Source organism: Dreissena polymorpha, chromosome 7, assembly GCF_020536995.1.
Source record: "Dreissena polymorpha isolate Duluth1 chromosome 7, UMN_Dpol_1.0, whole genome shotgun sequence".
In the NCBI taxonomy this organism is placed as follows: Eukaryota; Metazoa; Mollusca; class Bivalvia; order Myida; family Dreissenidae; genus Dreissena; species Dreissena polymorpha.
In genome coordinates, this window is record NC_068361.1 from 52,941,184 (window position 1) to 52,951,541 (window position 10,358).

Sequence of the window (10,358 nt, forward strand, 5' to 3'; positions counted from 1 at the left end):
GGCCACAAACGGCAGGCCAGTTTCCAAATGCATGATATTTCCTTATTACGCCATTTAACGACTCTATCGGGATTGCAGTAGAAATTTTCTGTGTGATTTGATCAGTTTCCCGATGTTTATTCAATTGTAACCGTTTAAAAGGTTAAAGGTTATAGGTGCGGTTTATAGTCTGCTTCGATAACGTATGCATCTTCAGCCGACTTCGACCCCCGATCACTGGGATTTAAGTCGTCCGTGTACATATGGCGCCGAAGGCAGCCACGGCACATTGGCTTATTTCCCTCACAGGTACCCATTTATATACCTGGGTGGAGAGGAGCTAGCGTGGGATTAATTTTTGGTTCAGAAAAATCCAGTGCCCCGAGCGAAATTCGAACCAGGGACCCTCCGATCCCTAGTCCAGCATCCTACCACTAGACACTAAACATCCCCCACTGTTTGGTTCGCTTTGATTTACTATGCTATCAATTTTTTGTCTGTGTTATATATCCATTCAGAACCATTCGTTTCTCTATTCATTAAACGACTTGCCCGTATGGTCATGACAACATCTGGACCGTTTAGTTTGCTTTGATTTACTATGCTAACTGGATGCACCAGTGTGCGACCTCTTAAAATATGTAATATGTAGCACAATATTTCTTCTTATCTTATGTTATTCTTATGTTATCGGGCCTCTGATGTATAGTCAATAGTAACGGAGCCAATCACTGGCTTCTTTCTGTTGTTAAAACTGTGTCACGGTTTTCAAGCTCAAATTACCGTTTGTTTATACCCTGCACAATTGTGTTCACGCAAAACAGTCTACTTCGATAAGTCTACGGACAAATAATCACACTGACCTTTAGGATATTTCACTGACTTATCAGATTACTGACACGAGCCACAAGGGTATCTCACAATTCCAGTTACTAACTGTGAAGGTGAGAGGTCATTTTCAACATTATCACGCGTGAAAAACTATCTGAGAAACACCATGTGTCAGGAAAGGTTGACAGCATTGGGGCTACTGTCTATGGAATGTGAAGCCTCCGAGAACTTTACTTGACACAGCTTATCGATGACTTTGGCCAGCTGAAGTGTCGTAGAAGAGACTTATAGGCTGGAATCTTTTACATGTAACATGTGTGTTAAGTTCAGTTCATAAAATAACTGTACATAGTTTAACTTGTTTTGTTAATATATTGTGTGTCTGTCAACTGTGAACAAATGCAAGTTTTCTGATTTTCGTAGTATCAAGTGTGCTTTTGAATATACAGAAGGGGACCAGAGGGAAGGGGGCCTCCCGTAGCATGTGCAGCCTTGGGCCCCAAAACAGCTTAATCCGGCCCTAACGCTGAGGCACACCGAGGCAGTTGCCTTGGCTAAAATATGCAGAGCAATGTTGAGATTACAAGGAAAAAAAGCAAACTTTATGTCAAAGAATAAAATCTATGAAAGAAATTGAGGCAATTTAATAAATTTTAGGCACCATGATATTCACAAACAAATATTATCATTGAGTACGATTGGTTTATGCTGAGGCAGATAATTATTTCAATTTAATAACTTCAATTGATGCCAAAATGGCTCAGCAACATTATTTGGAAAATCCGTAATTTAAGGTAGCGCACCTCTAATGATTTCCCGCGATTTATTTTACGATCAATGCCGATCTTCAATGATCGGTTATTTCCGAGAGATGCATTTTATTTTTTTCAAACTTCGAATTTTGATATGTGTTTACCTAATTCATTTAGAAAACATTGTTTTCACTATAAATATTGACTTTGATCCAATTATCATCTGAAGATACGATTTCGCGATTTCTTCAAAGATTCACTAGCCATTTTACCTGCTTACTTATAAATATCTCATTTAAAGTAGCACTGATGTGAAATTGTCATGGCCGAGTGGTTAAGGCGATGGACTGAAAATATTTTGGGATCTTCCCGCGCAGGTTCGAATCCTGTCGACATCGCATTCTTTTTGCGACGCGTTTTATTTCTTTTCTAACGTAATTTGATTTAATAAAGCATATAAGCTATGTTTATTGTTAAATGTGTTGAAAATTGTATACACATCCTTCAATTTTTAAAATTAAAACAACGTGATGGCTAAATTGGGTAATTTACTGCTGAAAATACGAATGATGCATGTTGCATTTTTATTTTTATTTCAAAAAGTAAACGGTAAATCTGTCTATTTCTTGGTATTTTTGCTGTATATAGTGTTTCTATAAAAATTAAGTTTAAACTATAACTTAAATGATACTATTTTAAATTTTATGACCCTTTTTTTTAACCGACCCAATTTTTACTTGGCTGAAATCACTTACATTTCATGGCGCTATTCCAGAGATATAAATTTGTAAAAAATAAATGTCTGTAAAAGAATACTTATTTCATTTTGTTTAAACTTAAAACACCTTTACCGCATCTGTACACACCAACTGCATGCCCATATTTGGAAATTTGAATGAATTAATAAACTTTTATATACCCCAGGGGTGAAAATAAAATGGACAAAAGCCGAGCGTGAGAGTGGTTTTGAAAAAATCGGTATATTTTTTTAAAAAGCATGGAAAGCCTACCTACAAATTTGCATGTAGTTCAGTGAAATGATGCTGATTATGAAAATAATTAATAAAATTATATTTGGATATGTGCCCATTAGAGGTGCGCTACCTTAAACAAAGCGTCGCACTGTACACTTCGATGCTATAATCATGGTGGTCATCGGAACGTACCGAGCTAGAATCGGGTGTTTTACGGGTCTGGGTCCATTTTGGACCTAAACACCCTTCAGGTGGTTGGCGTTTTCGGCTTAATTGGTATTCTCCTCTTTATTGCCGGCGTCGATTTAAATCCGGGACAGTTTCAGGTGGTAAGAATCTTTGTTTACATTAGAATTTTCAAATTATGATATCCCGCGTATTAAACTTTTTTGATATAAAGAAGTTCAAGTCTTTTCTTTTTAATAGTCAATGTAGTTGATGATAGAACTGACAGAAAATGATAACGCATTGCTAAAACACAATTTTGCACAAAGAAAATTTCAAAAAAATGGCCAGACACTTTACTGATTTAAGTTAAATATTTGTACTCCTCATGATAATCAATATGTCCCAGTGACGCAATCGGTAACGCGTCAGACTCTGGATCCATTGACCACTATTATATTGTCACTGCGTTGCTTCGAACCCCAGTAGGTCCGTTTTTTCCAAATAACTTCCAATGATTCTTTTCATATGTGCTTATGATTGAAAACGCTTTTGATTTAATGTACATTTTTTTAAAAGAGCCCTATGGTGCTTCAAAGCTTTAAATGGAAAAAAAATCGTCCACGAATTTTTTCACGGTGATCTTGTCTGAACTACAATGCTAACAGAATCTAAAATTGACAATAAACTTGTAGCAGATTTTTTTGTTAACTTTATTGATACTAAACGATCATATGTAGCGTCCACGATTCCGATAATTTAGGTATAAAATGTGGTTTAAATGGCCTTTAAAACGCACCAGAGACGTTCTAGGTATAAACAATTTTCAGGGGGGGGGGGATCATGCCCCCGGACTCCCCTAGAATGACCTAAGATACTGCCTCGGCTACAATTTGGGTCTGGCTACGCCACTGGAATGTCGAGACGTATTCTCAAATTAGGCAGATACAGGCGCGGAACATACTACTCTTCGAACTAAACACACGATTATTATTTTAGGGGTTGACAATCTGAATGATTCCCGGGATAAATCTATTCTTTTGAGTCCTTTCTAAATACAAGCATGTTGTGCAGTATATTTTGAATAAAAATGTCTGCAAGCAACAAATGCGGACGTTTTCGGATTCAGAGGTGAAACCTATTTTCAAAGCCGAATTTTAGCTTCATGTGCTTAAATATTTTTTTTATCACATTTACTTGGTAAATACCGATGGTTTTTGCCAACACATGGATAAAAATTACTTCTTTAACAAAGGGCACTTGTTTGAAACAATTGAATGCAAAAATATTTGTACACAAAATAGCTCTAGTTATAAATGAGGAATTTTATTGTTACTCGAGAACGTTCTCGAGTTTTCGCTCTTATTAACAGACCATGTGGCGAACACGTAGGTATCAGGAAGCTTTCCTTAAAATATTGAACTTTTGTTTATATGGTTTTAAGGTTAATGCCTTAAGCGACCGTGCCTTGAATGAACTTCAGAGTACGCGACGTGGCGTTGCAAATTGCGTCTTTCATTTGGCACCTTCTAAAACTTACAAACGAGTGTAGTACGCACCGACGAATGTCGAATAGGTTCTCCCGGCTGACATTTTTTGTCGAAAAAGATCCTCATGTATACGTATTCACATTGTATATCAGCCACATATAAATTTTCAGACTTCTAGAGTACTACATTCTTCACGGTCCGAGCGATGACGCAATTGATGACGTCATCAGACAGCTGTCCACAGCGGGGCGCTCCAACCCCCAGGAACTTGACACGGCGATGGTGGCGTTCTCAAGAGAGATCGCGAGGAAGAAGAACGTGCCCAATCTCCAGGCAACGAAAGACTTCACGAACAACTGACGTATAATGTCAATAGACAAACTCTTGAAACTTTATATTATTTATTTATTTTTATTTTTCGGGGGGGGGTCCTCTTTATCTAATATGTGGGTTCAAACCAAGTTGAGCCCTTTTTATGCTATATCATTTAGTTACTTATCAACTTTAAGTAGATTATTGAAACTACCATCGGCACATACAATGGGTCAGTTGTTTGCACCTACGGTTTTTATCAGGTTTTCACAAAATGTTAAGATCCGGATTGCAATTCTTATATAAAAGCTGCGGTCCCATTGGCCACCTGCAAAAACGATATTCGTGTTTAAGAGCATATAGTAAATTGGTTGGATTGTGCAACCGGGAACTACTACAAACCGCACTATGTGCTCAAACGAATTCTTAAAATTAATCTAGGTTAAAGACCGAAGCATTTCGGGGATATGCGATGTATCAGGGTTGTTGTAAAGTACTTGTCACGGTCTGAACTTAGTCACGTAAGGGGAGAAGTTGTGTTGCGGCCCGTTTAGCTCAGTCGGGAGAGCACTCGCCCTGTTAGCGAGGTGTCCTGGGTTAGAGTCCCGGACTGGCCGCACAATTTCTCACCCAGTGACATTTGGCGCCCAACGTGTTATTTGCTAACTAACTCATATAGTGACAACTTGCTACTGGTCTATTTAAGCCGGTCTTCTGATTATCTCTGCATAAAAAATTGAGTAAAATCTATTGAATGGTATAATACCATTTCAACCATGGTGAAAATTCATATACCGTTTTGCATTATTTAGTTCATGATTGAAATTGCTTTTATTGAATTTCTTTGTTGGCAGATTTGCCGAAGTCTTTCCAATCGACGGTGCACGGCATGCTGACCGGAAGTAGCTATAAGACGGATGTTGAAGGCACCTTCCGCGCCGGGGGCTGTAACGCCTCTCGTAGTGGCTTCATTGGCGCGTGCCTGGCTGCGCACGTAGGGTGACGTCTTATAGGTTGATAAAAAGTAGTTTTTGACGATGCTGCTTCAGCATCGTCTAAGTTATCTTACCATGGAACAATTCTTCACAATGGCGAGCTATGTAAAAGACCGAGCCAGTCCGATTGAGATAGTGTCGATTTTCTAATCGGCATATTTCGCTGATTAGCATTGGAAACGTTCTCTAGCAGAGTTGTCGTTCATGCCTCAACATAGGGTACGACTAAAATGCGAATATGACTCATATCGGCGGATATGACTGAAAGGTGCGGATATGAACAGATAATGGCTTTTTTAAATGTAATTTCCTTTATTTTTGTTATATGAAAATCGTTCTGTGAAAAAAATGCACGTCGCTTATGTGTAATGTTACGATCGAATGAATTTAAAAGCGTTTTTCATTGGCATTTCAATTTCAGTAATTCCAAATTAATATCCGCGAATATGAACGACCAGTCAGACCACCGCTTTTATTAAATTGCTCTATTTTGAGGCAGTCTTAACATATTTATCACATATTGTGAATTTTTCTAATTCAACAGTGATTTGTTCATAACAAAACTGCAAAAAACGCATACATATTGCCTATATTCGTTCATATTCGCACGTTTCGTTCATATCCGCGGATATGAGTCATATACGCATTTTAGACGGACCGCTCAAGGTCATACAACAACGGCCGCGCCCATGAGAGAATCTTCACACTCGTGTCAAAACTTTCTTACAGCATACATCGGCTTGTTTGGCTATTTAGAAACTGTCATTTAGGATATATGAGTTATTTATTAACTAAATCTCCGCTTATGTCAACAATGGATTGAATTCAATGGATATATTGGATGTGAATGCAGGACTTTCTGGATCTTGACAGCTTGACACGGCAAATCTGGTATTTTTAGTTATCAATTAAAGTCACATTTTGCTTTGTAAATTGTATTCGAGCATTTTGCGACTCATTGAATGACTATGATACCAACATATCAGATTGGATTTGCAGATCACCAAGCTGTCCTTAAAATATTGATTACAAAGTCTTTACTCAAATTACTGGTTTGTATTATTTCTTCTTTCTATTTTAGTATTTGATATCATTTTAAATTCATATGAACTGTGTCACAGTAAAAGAGACATTTACATGTTGCTTGATACAATCATGTACATCTATATCAAATAAGATCATACTGTAACTTCAGTGATGAATTTCAGTGATTAAATTAAATCCAAAATGTAAGTCACTCCCATCTCTTTCCCGCAGCGCGCATACCTAAAGGTCCTACTGTGTACCAATCCAGATCCAGATCGAAAAATATAATACATAATTATGTATCATGTTGTTCAAAGGGGATGATTTTCCCTCTGGTGTATCATTGTATTGTTTTACTTTTTAATCAGTGTGTTTAAAGATATATAAACATAGCTCCAGCGTCAGAGCTTCAGGCAATGAATATTTCACCCCCTGATCATTTTTTCTAATGGATATTTTAATTAGCTAGTTCCTACATTCAATACAGTCAAATATATGTTAAGTAGTCTCTGTACACATTGGTAGCTTAAATTTGTACATTAAATATTATTTTTTAGTGTTAGTGTTAAAAAGATATCGTACAAGTGTTCATGCTAGATGAATAAAGAGCCTTAGTCAAGCGGTATATAAACATTTTTAAATGGTAAAATTTTCTGAAATGTACACATTTTCTCTTGAGCACTGGCCAGATATAAAATGTATACTATTTAACCACTTTTATATGAAGCCCTGCATGACCAGATCCCAAATGTTTATCCCTTTTCTCTGGCACCCTGGTCATCTCCTGTTGATCACCTAACAAACACAAAATGGCAAATTATATGCAGAACAGTTCATTTTATTCAATGGTTGAATGAAATACTTCAGAAAAAAATTGACATCCTTTTCACATGAAAATTTAACTTCCACAGTCATGGAAAAAGAGCCTGCACCGAACACAGATCAAAAATACTTTTCATTTGTGGATCAACCCATATCTATGTGCATAAATATCTCAAGTCTTCATGAAATCAGGACAAAAAATTGTATTTTATGTACTTAATTGATTTGGCTATAGTTATCAGATTATTATAAGCTCAATCAGTATATTTATATCATTATTTATGCTTTTTGTATTGTAAACATATACACAATCATGCAGTTACATGATAGCAATTAATAATAACAAAACCACGCATACTATAATGGTCATTGGCAAAGCCTATGGCAAAAATATGAACACATTGAGTGTAATCGCCCTCTCGTGCCAGCAAAAACAACAAATTGACATGTTGTCATTTTTGACAAATCTACTTTCACTTTCATTTTGTGATATCAAACAATCAACAATTATGTGGCTGAGAAAAATATCGCTATTGCTTATTTAACATATTTTCTGTACATTTCTTCAATAAACTTACATCAATACACGATTTTCTTCAAACATTCCTGACAGGCTACCACTTTGTTTACATATTTCGCTTACATTTTGACGTGCATAGGTAGGGCCGCATTACCGCTTACGAAATGTGTATGGCGTAATATTTACGTCGAAAGTAAACAAGACCTACTTGGTGACAAGAGAAATGTACTTTGACGTACAATATGTATGTCGAAGTACAAAATTGTACTTCGACGTACAAAATGAAATACACTTCGAAGTATAAATATTTGTACGTCGAAGTACAATTTGTACTTCGACGTACATGTTTGTACTTCGACGTACAAATTTTCTTAACAGCCGATCAAAACACTTGTCTCATGAGCCGCTTTTCCTTCAGATTTATTCATGTTGTAGTCTAGCCGGTGTAATTCATATAACTCAAGGCGTATGCGGCTACATCTTTATTCAGTAATGTCTAAGCTTTAAGTGTTCAACAAACTGTATAGCATATTCACATATAAAGATAACTCTTACGGATAATAGATAAGTAAAAAACAGTGATGTCCCTTTAACTATTCATTAGATTATGGAACATTTCCCTTCTTTTCAAACAAATGTTTTCTTGGGAAATTATTTATTTGTATCTGTGTATTTCAATGATGTTCATATAACCTAATATTGTGTCCTGCTATATCAAATATTTCACAGACACGTTAATGGGTGAAGCACTGATAAATAATCTAACACACTGCTTGTTTATGTTAACATCCTGATAAAACTTCTCAAGTTCTCTCTAAAATGACACAGATTGTGGTATTGTTCTAGTCTATCTTAAATATTGTTGATATATCCAATTAGCACTGTAGAAATATAATCCAAAATGTAACTTTCTCACGGAATAAGAAATACCTTGAAACTTGACAAATAACAAGTTAATTTACCCAATTTATAACACCTTGATATCTTCACAAAAATAATTGTAGAATAAAATATTATGGCTTGCGATTATAAAATACAAATACTAGTATATTATGATTATAACATGCACATACAATATTAAACATACACATTACAAAATCAAATTACAGTTATTTCACATGTCTATTCTCTGAAGTGGCTTGACTGTTCTGCCCGATCTAGTGACATTTTGTTTCTCTGCCTGTCTTCGGCTGCTACTATCATTTGGTACCGATGCTTGTTGTTGTTGTTGTTGTTGCTGCTGTTGTTGCTGTTGTTGTATGTCATTATTTGGGATGCTGTTGGGATTTTCACTGATATGTAGTGATTGTGGATCGAAAATATGCAATGGTTTTTCATTTGTTCTTAACAAATGGCCACGATTTCGTCTATAAACACCACCCTCTTCAGTTTCAACACTATATGACCTGTCATGTTTTTGTTTTCTTACGATAGCAGGTTTCCAACGTTAAGTTTGTTGGATTCTGACAGTTTCTCCATGTGATAAATGTTTAAGTGATTTTGCGTGTTTGTCGTATCTTGCCTTTGAAATATTTTGTGATTTTGACATCTTTTCTTTGATCTGTTTGTGATTTTGTACTTTTGGCTCCAAATGTTTTTGTGTTACTGGCAATATGGATCTTGTTTACCTACTCATGAGTGCAAGCAAGTGGAGAATTTCTGTACTCGAGAATTGCAAGATAAGGATCTCGATTTGCCTGTAAAGATTTTGTGAAAATCTTCTTGATTGTCTGAATACATTTCTCAGCAACAGCGTTGCCCTGGAAGTGTAATGGAGATGATGTGACATGTTCAAAATCCCAATCTTTACGAAATTTGTCAAATTCCTGGCTAGTATATTGACCTGCATTGTCACTAATCACTTTTAAAGGAATAGCATGTGTTGCAAAATGACCCTTTAGTTTGTGTATCACTGTCTCACTTTCATATTGTTCGTGCCCGTTGTGTGCATTTTTCAACTCCTAGGTGTGAGTCATGTATTTTGTCCAACATCAGCTGTCTGAGTTCCGTCGGAATAATAACATTGCTTCCCTTGAGCAATAAACCATCAATGTAATTATGTCAATTCATCTCTAAAATTCCAATATGGTAGCAAACATTTTGAACATTCCTGTCGTTTTTCAGGCCAACCATTTAGAATGGTTTGTTTGAGTGACTGCATTTCAGAGTCAGATTCAATTTTGCTTTTAATCAGTTGGATTTTCTGATCACTCATAGCAATATTTTTCATGATCATATGTACATATGAGTCCATGTCTTGACAAACGTAAGTCTGTTCGTCCGGCAAGAAATTGCGACTTAGCGTGTCTGCTACTGGAATCTGTTTTCCAGGTATATGCACTATTTCATAGTCATATTTGGTCAATTGTAATAGCACTTTCTGCAATCTTGGCGGAGCTGCTAGCAAACTTTTCCTTGTTATGCTAACAAGTGGTTTATGGTCACTTTGGACTAATACGTATCGTCCGTATGTCATTTGAGAAAACTTTGTC

At 36.3% G+C, this 10,358-nt stretch overlaps 1 protein-coding gene across 1 annotated transcript in view; it reads left to right on the plus strand.

Moving 5' to 3' along the window:
• Positions 1 to 5,429, plus strand: part of LOC127838027 (crystallin J1A-like) — a 59,735-nt gene extending 54,306 nt beyond the window's left edge. Inside the window, exon 7 of the mRNA XM_052365529.1 lies at positions 5,358 to 5,429. The gene's annotated coding sequence lies outside the window, so the exon portion shown is untranslated. The remainder of the gene's footprint in view (positions 1 to 5,357) is intronic.
• Positions 5,430 to 10,358: the final 4,929 nt, after the last annotated feature.